Raw genomic sequence first — 15,930 nt, 5'->3', positions numbered from 1 at the left:
GATAATGTTTGCTGTGGGTTTATCATATATGGCTTTTATTATATTGAGGTATGTTCCTTCTATCCCTGCTTTCTGGAGGGTTTTTATCATAAATGGATGTTGAATTTTGTCAGAGGCTTTCTCTACATCTATTGAGATAATCATGTGGTTTTTATCTTTCAATTTGTTAATGTGGTGTATCACATTGATTGATTTGCAGATATCAAAGAATCCTTGCATTCCTGGGATAAAGTCCACTTGGTCATGATGTATGATCCTTTTAATATGTTGTTAGATTCTGTTTGCTAGAATTTTGTTAAAAATTTTTGCATCTATGTTCATCAGTGATGTTGGCCTGTAGTTTTTTTTGTGTGTGTGTGGATTCTTTGTCTGGTTTTGGTATTAGGGTAATGTTGGTCTCATAAAATGAGTTTGGAAGTTTACCTTCCTCTGCAATTTTCTGGAAGAGTTTGAGTAGGATAGGTGTTAGCTCTTCTTTAAATTTTTGGTAGAATTCAGCTATGAAGCCGTCTGGTCCTGGGCTTTTGTTTGCTGGAAGATTTCTGATTAAAGTGTTGATTTCTGTGCTTATGATTTTACAAGATTTTTCTTAAGGGCAGATTTTCTTTTCTATTTCATTTATTATCTTCTAAACAATAGGTTCTAAAACTGAAGGGCTCTTTGTTTTCAAACACTCCATTTTGAGATAGAAGTTGAATTGCTCCACAAAATTAAAGCATGATGTATTTGGAGTCCCAGAGTTTAAAAGATGAAGAGAGACACTAGAGTCAGTTGAGAGCTGGGTGATGGAAGAGTTGAGAAGAATCTTCCACTTACAGTATGGCTACCTATGAGAATTTGGATAGACATGTCTAGAGCTGACTTTTCAAGTGAATGATGTGTGTTGTGATCCCACTCTGAAATTGCATGAATTGTTATGTAAAACTTCTGAAGCCATGATGTAAGTGGTGTGACTTGATTTCAGACAGATGCCTTTGAGGAATCCAGGGTTCATGAGGCTGGCAATATGGACAGTGCCACATCTGAGTCACACTCAGGCTATTGAAGTGTCTCACTGATCTTTTAGCCTCTGACCTGAAACTGCTTCCAGCCCCTCCACCCCCCATGTAGTTGCCAGAATGATCTAAGACACAAACCCAGGTCATTTCCTTGTTTAAATCTTTTAATGACTCTCCAGTCAATGTGTCTCAGACCTGGGATTCATGGATCACTGGGCATGTATTCTCTGGGGTCTTCAGTACCCTTTAAGAAATTTATTATTTAATTTCAGAATTAATTTAAAAACATAAGCAAAGGCTGTAATACCCAGATGACTACCTTTTAACCAAAAACTTGGAGATTTTAGTGTTTGTTTGCACTTATTGATTGGGTTCATGCCAAGTGATCTTCTGAAATGACAGCATTTAACTTTTTTTTTTTTAGCATTTAACTTTTAATGTTGTAGTTATTTTTATCTCATTGTTCACAGATATATCCCCATACCCACTCCGGTGTCTGGTACATCATAGGTGTTCAGTAAAGATTTGTTGTGAATAAACGAATGAATGAAGCATCTCAAACTGGTTTCTGATATCCTTGGGGATTCACTAAGTTTGAGATCTCCTTAGCATGGCATGTGAGGCTTTTCACGATCAAGCTAGGAATACTCAACTTGTAATTTTACCAGACAGTCTGGGCAGGATGTGGAGGCGTAGTCCTTTTTAGAAAATAAAAAAGCAAAAGTATAAAGGATTTATGTGCATTTTGACAGGGCAGACATGATATGCAAATCACTTGCAAATATAATGCAAATGACATGCAACTCCTCATGCAAATGAGCATCCTGTCTTTGGAAACAACTGCCCAGGCGTTCACTAATTTGTCTGTGGTACTGGCAGTAAATCTTTCAAGCGCTTAGGATGCAAGTTGCTTTGGTGAAGATGTGTGTGTACTGGGGAGGAGGAAGTGGTGGAAAGAGGTCTCTTAAGATGTCAGTGTGGTGCTGTAAGCCTGAAGCTTAGTATGAAGCTTAATACAATTTGCAGCATAATATGAAGTTATTCTGCCTTGCTATTCCAAAGACTGGCCTTTTGGATTTGGCGATGGTTGTCAGACCAATGAAATGCAGCTCCTTATATATCCCTTCAACTCTTCAGCTACCTCACATCTTCTGTCCCACCCACCTCACACTATTCAAGCTCTGGTCTACTGGAGCAGAAAGTAGGGAGTCAGAGATCCCTGGCCACAGGGCTTCACCATGAGGATGGCAGAACAGCCTGTGATAAGAATTCTTATAAGTCATGTCTGAAAGAGATTAAGAGCCTGATGTGGAGTTCTGCATTTCCTAATCTCACGACAAGAAAAATTTAGCTGAATTTCTGCTAGACCAATTTGAAAAAGATGGTTGGTTACAAGAAGCATGGGGCCTTTCTGAGAAGTATAACTGCTTAATTTCAATGCCAATGATGCAGTATCTGACTAAACTGGAAGCTTACTTGGAAATCTGAAGGAAAAAATTGTCAACTGTGATTTTTTTCATTATAAAACCTGTTCTTCCCTGTTCTCGATGTAAAAGGAAATTTTTTGTTACACAAACTCTTCTACAATGATTATAAAAATGTTGGGCAACTGAAGTAAAAGAGCCTTGAGTAGATGCATTTTAAAATAACTAAAAATCTATTTTTTTTCCTCTGACACTTTGCAATCAGACCTGGGTTCAAATTCCCACCTCCCAGATACCCAAACTTGGGCAACTTACTCACCTTTGCTGAGACTCAGTTTCCTCATCTGTGAAAGAAGAATAATAGTACAGCCCTTATGAAACTGCTATCAGGGATAAAGGAGATAATGCATGTACTTAGGACAGTGCTTGGTTTATAGTAAGCTTGCCAAAAAGTAGTTATTTACAGGGATCAACTGTAGACTTGCTGCCTAGAGCCCATTCACCCGCCATCTGCTAGCTGTTCCACATTTCCTTCTGGTGAAACATCATTCTCTCTTCAGTCCATGTTGTTCTAGTGAAGCTGGCTCCAACTTCAGCACCAGGATTAGAGCCCGTGACTCAAGTTTAAACTAATCAGACCATTCTATTCTCCAGGCCACAGTTCAGTTCAGTTGCTCAGTCATGTTCGACTCTTTGTGACCCCATGGATTGCAGCATGCCACCCTTCCCTGTCCATCACCAGCTCCCGGAACTTGCTCGAACTCATGTCCATCGTGTTGGTGATGCCGTCCAACCATTTCATCTGCTGTCATCCCCTTCTCCTCCCACTTTCAATCTTTCCCAGCATCAGGCTCTTTTCAAATGAGTCAGTTCTTTGCATCAGGTGGCCAAAGTATTGGAGTTTCAGCTTCAGCATCAGTCCTTTCAATGAACACCCAGGACTAATCTCCTTTAGGATGGACTGGTTGGATCTCCTTGCAGTCCAAGGGACTCTCAAGAGTCTTCTCCAATACCACAGTTCAGAAGCATCCATTTTTCAGCGTTCAGCTTTCATTATAGTCCAACTCTCTCATCCATACATGACTACTGAAAAAACCATAGCTTTGCCCAGATGGATCTTTGTTGACAAAGTAATGTCTCTTCTTTTTAATATGCTGTGTTGGTCATAACTTTCCTTCCAAGGAGTAAGTGTCTTTTAATTTGATGGCTGCAGTCACCATCTTCAGTGATTTTGGAGCCCCCCAAAAATAAAGTCTGCTACTGTTTCCCCTGTTTCCCCATCTATTTGCCATGAAGTGATGGGACCACATGCCATGATCTTAGTTTTCTGAATGTTGAGCTTTAAGCCAACTTTTTTTTTTTTTTAATTTTTTTTTTAAGCCAACTTTTTTACTCTCCTCTTTCACTTTCATTAAGAGGCTCTTTAGTTCTTCTTTGATTTTTGCCATAAGGGTTGTGTCATCTGCATATATGAGGTTATTGATATTTCTCCTACAGTCTTCATTCCAACTTGTACTTCATCCAGCCCAGCGTTTCTCATGATGTACTCTGCATATAAGTTAAATAAGCAGGGTGACAAGATACACCCTTGACATACTTCTTTTCCTATTTGGAGCCAGTCTGTTGTTCCATGTCCAGTTCTAACTGTTGCTTCCTGACCTGCATACAGGTTTCTGAAAAGGCAGATCAGGTGGTATGATATTCCCATCTCTTTCAGAATTTTCCAGGTTGTTGTGATCCACACAGTCAAAGGCTTTGGCATAGTCAATGAAACAGAAATAGATGTTTTTCTGGAACTCCCTTGCTTTATCGATGATCCAACAGATGTTGGCAATTTGATCTCTGGTTCCTCTGCCTTTTCTAAATCCAGCTTGAACATTCGGAAGTTCATGGTTCATGTACTGTTGAAGCCTGGCTTGGAGAATTTTGAGCATTACTTTACTAGAGTGTGAAATGAGTGCAATTGTGTGGTAGTTTGAGCATTCTTTGGCATTGCCTTTCTTGAGATTGGAATGAAAACTGACCTCTTCCAGTCCTGTGGCCCCTGCTGAGTTTTCCAAATTTGCTGGCATATTGAGTGCAGCCCTTTCACAGCATTGTCTTTTAGGATTTGAAATGGGTTAGCTAGAATTCCATCACCTCCACTAGCTTTGTTCATAGTGATGCTTCCTAAGGCCCACGTGACTTCATGTTTTAGGATGTCTGGCTCTAGGTGAGAGATCACACCGTCATGATTATCTGCATCGTGAAGATCTTTTTTGTGCTGTTTCTGTGTATTGTTGCCATCTCTTCTTAATATCTTCTGCTTCTGTTAGGTCCATGCCATTTCTGTCCTTTATCAAACCCATCTTTGCATGAAATGTTCTCTTGGTATCTCTAATTTTCTTGAGGAGAGCTCTAATTGTTCCCATTCTATTTTCTTCTATTTCTTTGCATTGATCAGTGAGGAAGGCTTTCTCATCTCTCCTTTCTATTCTTTGGAACTCTGCATTCAAATGGATTTATCTTTCCTTTTCTCTTTTGCTTTTCCCTTCTCTTCTTTTCACAGCTATTTGTAAGGCCTCCTCAGATAGGCCTTTTGCTTTTTTGCATTTCTTTTTCTTGGGAATGGTCTTGATCCCTGGCTCTTGTGCAATGTCATGAACCTCTGTCCATAGTTCATCAGGCACTCTGTCTATCAGATCTAGTCCCTTAAATCTATTTCTCACTTCCACTGTATAATTGTAAGGGATTTGATTTAGGTCATACCCGAATGGTCTAGTGGTTTTCCTTACTTTCCTTACTTTCAAGTCTGAATTTGGCAACAAGGAGTTCATTATCTGAGCCACAGTCACTCCTGGTCTTGTTTTTGCTGACTGTGTAGAGCTTCTCCATCTTTGGCTGCCAAGAATATAATCAATCTGATTTCGGTGTTGACCATCTGGTGATGTCCATGTGTACAGCCTTCTCTTGTGTTGTTGGAAGAGTGTATTTTCTATGATCAGGCCACAATGATTGATTAAAAAATGTGGATTGATTAAAAAATATGGGTAACTATCAAGTTACCATATGACCCAGCAATTCTACTCCTAGATATATACCTAAGAGAATTGAAAACAGGTCTTCAAATAAAAACTTGTATGTAAATGTTCATAGCAGCATTATTCATAACTATAAAAAGATGGAAACAATCCAAATGTCCATCATCTGATGAGTGGATAAACAAAATGTTGGTATATTCACAGAAAGGTAATATTATTCAGCCACAAAAAGGAAGGAAGCACTAGTTCATGCTACAATGTGGATGAAACTTGAAAACACTGTGTTAAGTGAAAGAAGACAGGTCATATATTATATGATTACATTTATATAAAATATCGAGAATAGGTAAGTCTATAGAGATGGAAAGTACATTCATGACTGCCAGAGATTGGAGGGAGGGAGAATGGGGAATGATCCCTAATGGGTGTGGGGTTTCTCTTTGAGCTGCTGAAGATGTTTTGGAATTAGATAATGGTGATAACTGCACAATATTCAGTTCAATTCAGTAGCTCAGTCGTATCTGACTCTGTGACCCCATGGACTGCAGCACACCAGGCTTCCCTGTCCATTACCAACTCCCGGAGCTTGCTCAAACTCATGTCCATCATATTGGTGATGCCATCCAACCATCTCATCCCCTGTCATCCCCTTCTCCTCCTGGCTTCGATCTTTCCCAGCCTCAGGGTCTTTTCCAGTGAGTCAGTTCTTCGCATCAGGTGGCCAAAGTATTAGAGCTTCAGCTTTAGCGTTAGTCCTTCCAATGAATATTCAGGACTGATTTCCTTTAGGATTGACTGGTTTGATCTCCTTGCAGGCAGATTCTTAACCACTGGACTATCAGGGAAGTCCTTAAGACCTGGTTATACATTGGAGTTTGTGTGTGATTTTCCTGGTTTTAGGACTGAAAATCCTTTGTTCCACATTGTTCACCCTAGTTGGAGCTCTAAGTCTCCCTCTGTTGAAACTCAGGAGTATACCTGTGGACTCTTTGCTTACATGAGTCAGTAAATTCTCTTTTTGTTTTAGCAAGTGTCATGGGTTGGGTTATCCAGAGAAAGGAACTGAGACAGAGTTCAGGGTTCCAGATGTTATTAGGGAACAATATTTATGAAAGAGAGGAGGCAGAAGAAGATTGGATGGAGGACGAAGTCATTGGTCAATCCAAGAGAGGGCTCTGAAACTAGCACTGCCCTTCAGAGAGTCCCACACTGATCCAAAACGGTGGGCCCAGTATATTCTCCTTTGTTTCTTTTTACCTGCAAACTTCTAGTCATCCTTTAAGTCTCAGTATAAATGTTGCTCTTGTGGTGAGCCACTGATGCTTTTGAACTGTGATGTTGAAGAAGACTCTTGAGAGTCCCTTGGACTGCAAGGAGATCCAACCAGTCCATCCTAAAGGAGATCAGTCCTGGATGTTCATTGGAAGGACTGATGCTGAAGCTGAAACTCCAATACTTTGGCCACCTGATGCAAAGGGTTGACTCATTGGAAAAGAGCCTGATGCTAGGAAAGATTGAAGGCGGGAGAAGGGGACGACAGAGGATGAGATGGTTGGATGGCATCACTGACTCAATCGACATGAGTTTGGGTAAACTCCAGGAGTTGGTGATGGACAGAGAAGCGTGGCATGCTGCTATTCATGGGGTCGCAGAGTCAGATACAACTGAACGACTAAACTGAACTGAACTGATCAGTGATGTTAAAGTCCCATGGGACCTGGAGCATGTGTAGCAGTTTGATTAATTAGTAACTTTTTTTGTTTTGTTTTATGTTGTCTTCCTTGAAGTCTTCTAGCTGCATGAAGGAATGGACTGTTCTAGTTAGCTATTTTTAAGTAACAAACTACTCCAAACCTTAGTAGCCTACAGCAGAGGCTGGCTTAGTATGACCCTGGTGCCAGATATAGCCTACCACCTGTTTTTGTATAACTGAACAACTAAGAATTTTTTTCACATTTTTAAGGGGTTATAAAAGAAACCCCCCAAAAAGAATAATATGTGACAGAGATGGTACATGGCCCACAAAGCCTAAAGTACTTACTATCTGGCCCTTTATAGAAAAGGTTTGCCAAAACACCCATTTTGTTACATCTCATGATTTTATGCATTAGGATTTCAGGAGAGGTTTTGTTGGATGATTCTTCCATGTGATATTAACTGGCACTGCTCAGTGGCATTCAACTAGAAGCTAGTCCGGTCGAGAGGGTCCAAGAAGGCATCATTCATATATCTGGTACCTTGGTAAGATGGCTGGAAGCCTGGGTTCAGCTGGGCCCCTGTCCACATTGTCTATCCCTCAGGGTGATTGGACTTTAGTAAGAGTGGCTTAGATATCCAAAAAACCAAAATGGAAACTCTCAAAGAGGGCTTATAATTGGAGAGTGTCACCTTTTCTATGCCCCATTGGTCAAAGCAGTCCCAGGCCAAGCCAGATTCAAAGGGAGGGCAAATATAACCCACCTCTGAATGACAGGAATGCAAAAATGTTAAGACTTTCCTTAATTAACTTGAGAACTAAGTCAGCTCACTCACCATTATATTGCCAACTCTTGGCACACCACCTGGCATATGAACTCAATAAGTTTGTTAACTAGTGGATATACTCTGGTAGATAAAATCTGAGCTATTTGTAATAAAAAAATATTAAATTTGAAGCTTGATCAAGGCTGAGGTCTAATTGAACTCTTAGAAGCACTCCTTTCCATATGTTCCATTTTGGGACTACCGTGGGTCTTCTCTACTGTGTCGTATCTCTCAGAGTTTTTGAACTTTAGTTTCCTTTTTGGTTAATGAGGGACAATGTATCCTGTATCTCACAGGATTCCTGTGAGATAATGGTATAGTGAATTAAATGGTATAGTGAATCTGAGAAAGTGTTATAAACTGTAAAGTTCTGTTAACTTTAGGTTGTCATTATTGTCATTGTTCCTTAGGATGAGGAGTGGACAAGGCCAGAACCCCTAGATCCTCAGGAGATGGGGAAGGACCCCTCAACCTTACCCCACTCCTCAGGTCAGTTCCTGAGGAACAGACATTAGAAGGGTGCACTATGGCCATGTAGTGAAATTCTAGCCAGGAAAGATTAATTTCTCCATAGTGGCTCTAATGGTGGGTCTCATAATTCCATAATGATCTTGGTGCCAATTCCTCCCACCCTAGGTGTCTCTGCAGAGGCCATCGGGAAATGAGAAACCACACTAGGTAAACAAATAAGAATGATTAGTTGCATGTGGCCAGCCCCTTGTCACCTGAGTTGGCCCGTTGTGTGCTCCAACATATGGAGTAATAAAAACACTGCTGAGAGAAATCACATTCAACTTGTCACTCTTACCCAACTCATAAAATGTAGTATCCTTTTCCCTGGAAGAGCCCTCTTGAAACCCTCTGTCCCAGAGGCATTGCCATACCTTTAATTTTTATGTGTCTCATTTTTGACAGGAGGGAGGATTTGTCTGCCTGAGTAATACCTCTTCTTCCAACCTTTCCATAAAACCTCCTATACATTCTGAGCATGATGTATAATGCATGTGTAGTGTGTGTACATCTGGGAGTGGGATAATTACTTAGAATATAAGTAGGATATAAAGCAGGATCCCTGTGTGAGTCTGTAAGTATCCACGAGTATATATTTGTGTCATGTAACTTTGCTTAGCCTCTAGCACAATGTCTGTGTAGCCAACAGGCATGGAAAAGAATGGTACTAATAGCTAAGAACTACTCAGCAGTTACTGTGCTAAGCACCAGCCTGAATGCTTTATATATATTATCCTATTTAATCTCCATAACAATTATTGAGGTGAGTACTAATATTATATCCTTTTTACAAATAAGAAAACACACCTCTGATATTGGTTAAGGTTAAAGCAACTTGCTGAGCCAGTGAGGAGCAGTCGGGACTTAAAACGTCTGTTTGATTTCAAAGTCTGTTCTTAAATTACCTCACAACCCCAAACCTAGGCTCTCTGCTAACAGCGATATTGGATTTAATTATCCAGTGTTCTGTGACATGCCACATGGCAGACTTTATTCTCCACATGTGATCTCCCAAAGCTTTGGTGCTTGGAGACCTTTACTGGGGCCAATGTCAGAGGAGGGACGTGTTCTTCCATCATTGGCTTGCTGACCCAGGTCTGTGTTGGTGTGGTCAGTCACTGTATCCACCATGCCCAGGATTCCCTTGTAGCAGACACCATCCCTCCTGCAGCTCCTTGCATGGCCCTTGTATAGGGGTAGGAACAGACTGGACCAGTAGCAGGTCCACATGGGCTCCCTGCCCTACAGTGGACCTGCAGTGGCCTGATTCTTAGGGTTCTTCCAGAGGTGGGCCGTGGAGACTGCAATGAACTATTACAGTCAACTGGGATTGCCCCAAATTTGGAATGTACAGTTAAACTGTCTTGGCCAGTTAGACATCTCAGTGTGATGCAGATGTCAAGAATAAGAGAACAAGTGGTCCGTGAGAATGAGAGATGAAAGAGTAGCCTGTTTTCAGACCACTTAGTTCCAGTTCTGGTTCTGCCTGTTTGTCTTTACATCAGTCCTTTACTATGGGCCTGGGTAAACCTGAACTGTATGGTTAAGGGGTGGGTGAGGAATTTGGAAGTTTGAGGGAAAATCTAGGAGACAGAGGTGTAAACTAGATGACTGGGTACTGTGCAAAGGAAAGAAAATAGTAAAATACAATGCATGGAGGTGACATAGGTGAGGCATGTACATGAAGGTGGGGGAAAAATGGCTCAGGTAGGCTGTCAGGTTGTCTGTTGCAGGGTGTGTGGTGTTCATGTCCTCCCCTACTGCCCTACAATGCCTTCACTATATCCTGCATTTCACCCTGATGCTTTTGCAGTATGGTTCCTTGGTGGGGAAATGGAGCAGAATGAGGGGACAGCTGACATCTAGGTTATACTCCATTTGTCACCAGTCTGGTTTCCCTAGGGTCTCTGATTGGCTTTCAAGGCTACTTTATACGTATATGTTTGCATGTTTCACTAGATATATCTACTTGTATAATTATAGAGAAATGTGTCTGTGGCAATGTGCATATCCATATGTAACAGAGTTCATATATGTAAATGTAGGATGTTTTAAATTTATCTATACATGGAAACATGTATGTGTGCAGTGTGTATTATGAATCTGGATGTGTAATCTGGGTGCACAGGTATGGGTGTTTGTGCCAGGGTATGGGGCTTGTGGCCAACTGTATTCTCCAGAGGTGGCTGCCATGATATATCCCATCCCACATGTCCTCTTTACAAGATGATGGTGACATTCCTCCCATTGAGAGTGGGCTCCCCTTCCCTCTCCTCAAATGTAGGCAGACCTCTGTGACTCCCTCAAACAATGGAGTGTGGCAGAAATGTTGCTACGTGACCTCTGAGGCTAGATCATAAAAATACCAGGCACCTTAACGCTTGGTTCTCTTGGGATGCTCATTCTTGGAAACCAGCCACCAAGTTGTGAGGAGGCCAAGGAGCTACAGAGAGAGGTCATTTATCAGTGTCTTGGCTGACACCCCAGCTGAGGTCCTACCTGCCAGCCATGTAAGTGAGCACCATGCCTTAGTGGAGCCACCCCCAGGGGACAGTGCACAGTACCCTGTTCTTCCCTACCAAGCCCTGCCCAAATTGTGAAATAAATGTGGATGGTTTGTTATGCAGCTTTAGCTGTGGCTGCCCTAACTGTGTGTGTGTTCCTGTGATTTGATGCCTTTGTGAGTGACTGTAGGCAGTTTATTTGTGTCAGATGTCTGTGTACTTCAGTAGGTGTGTGGTTGAAGGTGTTCCTTGGGGTTCCTGGCTTTTAACTTTGACCTCAGTGGAAGTTATTTGCTGAGAACCCTTTGAAATCTAGTCTGTCTTCTAAGTCTCTTCTTTTGCATATTTTCTCTTTGAGCCAGAGAGGCCTGTTCAGCTGAAAGCAAATGCAGCTTAAATTTACTGACCTTTTTTCTGGTTAACACCCACCCCCCCCCCCCCCCAGAGGTGCCAGAGCCTTCCAGCAGGTGGGAGGTTGCTATCCAGAGGCCTCACAAGCCTTTCACAAGGGCTGAAAGCACTGTTTTTAAAATTTTCCTTTTCAGGAATGCATCAGAGACAGAGCAAAGCACAGACACTGGGGGTTCTTGATGTCTCCTGGGATAGAGAGATCTAAAATTTCTGACTGCCACCAAGGAATCTGTTTACGGGCTTAAGTGTGCCAGGGCACACACAGGTCTCAGGGCAGAGGTCATCTGGTCTTTGCCCTGCCTTGCCTGTGCCATATACTCCAGTTAAGTGCAGCCCAGGAAGTAGAGAACCCTGGCTCTGATGGCCAGTTCCTCTTAGTCTCCTTGGAAGTATCCCATCAGCTTCTTGCTTCTTCCATGTTGGCTCTTGATTTACTTTTCCAGGAATGCAGAGAGCTCTCTCTGCTTCACACTCCTGCCCTTGCATTGCCTCTCAGGCTCTCGGGATCTCTAAAGCACGGTTGTCCAATAGCACTTTTAGCAATGATATGTTTCATAATCTGCACTGTCCAATATGGTAGACATTAGCCACATGTGGTTCTTGAGCACTTGAAATGTGACCAGTGTGACTAAGAAACCAAGTTTTAAATTTTATTTAATTTTGATTAATTTAAATCTAAATAGTACATGTGGCTATTGGCTACTGCGTTGGACAGCACAGCTCAGAAGAGTTCAGAGAGAAGAGTTTTTCTTTTATTTGTAAAATGGGGATAAAAATCGGCCCCATCTGCCTCATAGGGCTGTCTGAAAGAAACAAGATGACGAATGTGAAAGAGTTTTATTCACATAAGGGATCTGGAAAGATAGACAGCAGTGTGAACAGAGTGGGCTTATTCTTATAGCTTTTTGTTAATATTTCTGTTTTATGACCCTTGCTGGACTGGGTTGATTTGATCTGTTTACATTTCTGAATCTCTCATCTGACTTTGAGCTCTTTGAGGGTAAGAACAGGTCAGATAGTATCATAGCTGTATCCTCACAGCCAATTGCTGGCATGTAGCTTGGTACTCATGTTCAGGTTCATAAGATTCAAGTAATAACATGTCTAGAGTCCAGAAATGATTGCTGGCAGCAGTATTTAAAGTTTATGGTGAGAGCTGGGATTGGGGGGCACACAGAGAGGAGGGAAGCAACAGAATAGGGTGGTGAGACAGGGAGCTAGGGCTCCAACTCCTGACACTCAGCATTTCAGGGCCACCCAGAGAGACCAGTGAGCCAATTACTGATGCCAGGAAGCATTCACACAGCTAGGCAACAGGCTTGTGGGAGACTGAAAAAGGTTGGTCAGAGGAGAAATGCTCCACTCATGCATTTTGCTTGTTAAGGAAGGCGGTTGAACATATAAATCTCTGCCTAGCTAGGGCCCTGGGGTGGGTGCTGTGGTTTTCTTTCTTTTTCTGAGGGTTCCTCATGCCCTTTACCTTTCAAAGGTGTTGCTCTTCTGGGGAGCAGAAAAGGGAACTTGGAAACTCTCCAACAGAGCTTTAAGGGAGAGAAGGCATTTTTAGTCATTGTTTACTTATTTAAAAGGAAATTTAAAATTTACTTCTGCTCAATTCTAAGAGTAATACAGGGAAACAAAGAGAATAGACCAATGGGATCCTACCACCCAATCTGATCTCTGGATTTCAAACTTTCTGCCTTTACAGTGGTCCTCCTTGTTTTGGGACCATGAGAATAAAGACAGTCTGCTTAGGCCCAGCCCTGCACACTGATTTTAGCAGCTCAATAGGCTTGAGCTCAGAGCTAATTCCCCTGGGAACGTGGCTCTCAAACAGGACTTTTAAAGGTTTGGAGATTGGGGGACACAGAATTTCCCTTCTGTACATACTTGACCTGGTTAGATCTGTCCCAAGAAGGAAGCCAGGCTCCTGTGAGTGTTGGCTGCTCTCTGTCCAGCTGGACTCTTTTCTTGGCTCATGCATTTATGTATGAATTCTGAGATTTGAGCTTATTCTATTTTTAAGCTTCTTACTCTTGTAGTACTTTATTAATATCTTTTTTATAACTTGTGTCAGGCTCAATTATAATTTATATGTTCACTCTGCAGTGTATCCCAGATGCAATAAATATTTGTTGAACATTTATTACCTGTCTTCATGGTACTAGGCAGTGACACAAACTAAAATTATTCCTGGGTCCAGCTACTCTCACTTGTCTCCTGAGTGTTCCATGGGAAAAGCGAGCGGTTCCCTGTCCTTTCCTACCCAGTCTTACAGAGGTCTTTCTAATAAACTGGCAGTGCTCACTGAAGCCTAGATCCCCTGGAGAAGGGAATGACTACCTACTCCAGTATTCTTGCCTGGAGAATTTCATGGGCAGAGGAGCTTGGGCGGCTACAGTCCATGGGGTCTCAAAAAGTCAGACAGGACTAAGCAACTAACACTAAGCCCTTCCAGGCAAGAAGGAACTATGGAAAGAGAATAGGACTTCTGCAGGCGTCCAAATCAGATTTAAATTCCCAGTTCTAGCATTTTGTGACTGTATGGCTTTGCATAAGTCCTTCAACCTCTTTGAGCCATAGCTTCCCCATCTAGGAAAAGGGGTGTGTGTGTGTGTGTGACAATCCTGATCTTAAAAAGTTATGAGAAGTAAATATAATGTATAGGCAACACCTGGAATATATAAATAAGACATTCGGTGGTAGAGCAGAATTAGAGCTGCAGGTAACTTTTATTTTTAAAATAATTGGTCGTTGTCAATTCACACAATAGTAAGTATATAAAGTAGGTGACTTGCAGGTGCCCTATTCTGTATGAATTTTCTAAAATGACTGTTTATTGTTTGAGACTGAAAAGAAAGTGAAGCCGCTCAGTCTTGTTCAACTCTTTGGGACCCTATGGACTGTAGCGTACCAGGCTCCTCTGTCCATGGGGGTTCTCCAGGCAAGAATACTGGAGTGGGTTGCCATTTTCTTCACCAGGGGATCTTCCCGACCCAGGGATAGAAGCGGGTCTCCCATCTTGCAGGCCACCAGAGAAGCCCATTTACTGCTTTATCCCAGCTGAGTCACACCAATTTGATTTTTTTCACTCCCTATCCCTCTGGTTTCTTTCTTTCTTTCTTTTGTGTGGGCCATGAGGCTTGCAGTCTCCTCGACCAGGCATTGAACGCATGCCCCTTGAGTGGAAGCACTGAGTCTTAATCACAGGACTTCTGGTGCAGTGCCACCTTTAGTTTCTTTCTGATGATTCTTCCGCGAAGAAGAAGCTGTTGGGAAATCAGAGACGAAACTTCCAAGTTCTGTTTCTCTCTGACTTAGAAGGAAACTGGACCCGCAAGTATCTCACACCGGCGGAAGGATACTGCGCTAAACAAGGTCCAGTAGGTTCGCTCAGGTAGACGCTAGGGGGCGGGACTTAACAGAAGCGAGGGGGCGGGGCTAACAACTCCGAGTGCGGGAAAGGCAGTGGGACGCCGGTCTGCTGTTCTGGGAGGCGACAATTGGGTGAGGAGGCAAGTGACATAATAGCCGCGCGCTCACGGGTTCTGACGATAGCCGTCGCGTCTGCGTACGGGAAGCTGGTTGCCGCTGCGGCCGCCTGGAATTGTGGGGATTGTGTCTGCCCCCGGGCTGCCGGGCGGGAAGCCGAAGGTAGGGGCAGTAAGGCCGCCCGGCCCTGGGGCTGGAGGCTCAGGGCGCTGCCCCGGTCTCTACCCGCTAGCAGCCCTGGCGCCTTCCCAGCACTGTACGGGGTCCCTACACATCCCACCAGTGTCTCTGAAGCGGGACGTGTAAGTGGGCTCTCGACTCCTCACTAGTTTCTTGCCTCTCAGCCCAAGGCTGCCTTCCCTATCTTTCCCACTCAAAACGTCTCCAGGATACCTCCTTGAATGCCGGGAGATGAGGCAGTGGGGGTCCGAAGACAAGCTTTTGGCTTTTCACTTGTTTTAGTTTCCTTCCCTATTCTCTTCTCCCGGTCTCAGTTTCTTCATTTGTCCAGATGCTCCAGGGTTGACATTTTGGTGTCTCTTCACCATATGGAATTGAACGCTACCCGCGTTGTATTTCCACTTCTATCTTGTGTTTTCCTTTGCCCTAGGTCGATGAAATACTTGCCTGTAAAGTTGGAGTTAGAGACTTCGGTGTGTTTCAGATCACCAGCATGCGTATCCCTGGTGTGTTTCAAATCACTCAGAGGGTTGTGTTTATCTCTGGGCATTATTTTCAGGCATTTTGGATAAAGTGAGGCATGGGTACTTGCAGTTCTCCCCAGGTGGTTCTGATTCAGGTGGTCCCGAAATCCTCGCTTTGAAATTATCTGCTACAGAAAGCAATAGAAAATAATTTGAACTATGAGCCACATGTGGGAAAAACAAGGTATTCAGGAAATGCCCAGTACCTGCGAGGTTAGTGGGGGTAGGGGGGTTCCTTTGCACTAGAGGAGCTAGAGGGCTGTTTGATACCTTAAAATAAAATATATGATTTATATTAAGATTCGTTTTTAAAATATTTTAAAATACTTGGCCTCGAATTCAAG

General features: G+C 42.7%; 1 protein-coding gene across 6 annotated transcripts in view; it reads left to right on the top strand.

Moving 5' to 3' along the window:
- Positions 1 to 14,844: 14,844 nt before the first annotated feature.
- Positions 14,845 to 15,930, top strand: part of SIL1 (SIL1 nucleotide exchange factor) — a 235,297-nt gene continuing 234,211 nt past the window's right edge. The window contains exon 1 of one of the 6 annotated variants that reach the window (XM_065918649.1): positions 14,845 to 14,905. The gene's annotated coding sequence lies outside the window, so the exon portion shown is untranslated. Of the gene's footprint in view, positions 15,185 to 15,930 lie in introns of all 6 variants that reach the window. The other 5 variants (XM_065918650.1, XM_065918647.1, XM_065918652.1 and 2 more) reach the window with 5 other exon arrangements.

Source organism: Muntiacus reevesi, chromosome 1, assembly GCF_963930625.1.
Source record: "Muntiacus reevesi chromosome 1, mMunRee1.1, whole genome shotgun sequence".
In the NCBI taxonomy this organism is placed as follows: Eukaryota; Metazoa; Chordata; class Mammalia; order Artiodactyla; family Cervidae; genus Muntiacus; species Muntiacus reevesi.
The sequence above is the reverse complement of the archived record's forward strand: the minus strand, read 5'-3'. Positions and strand labels throughout refer to the sequence as shown.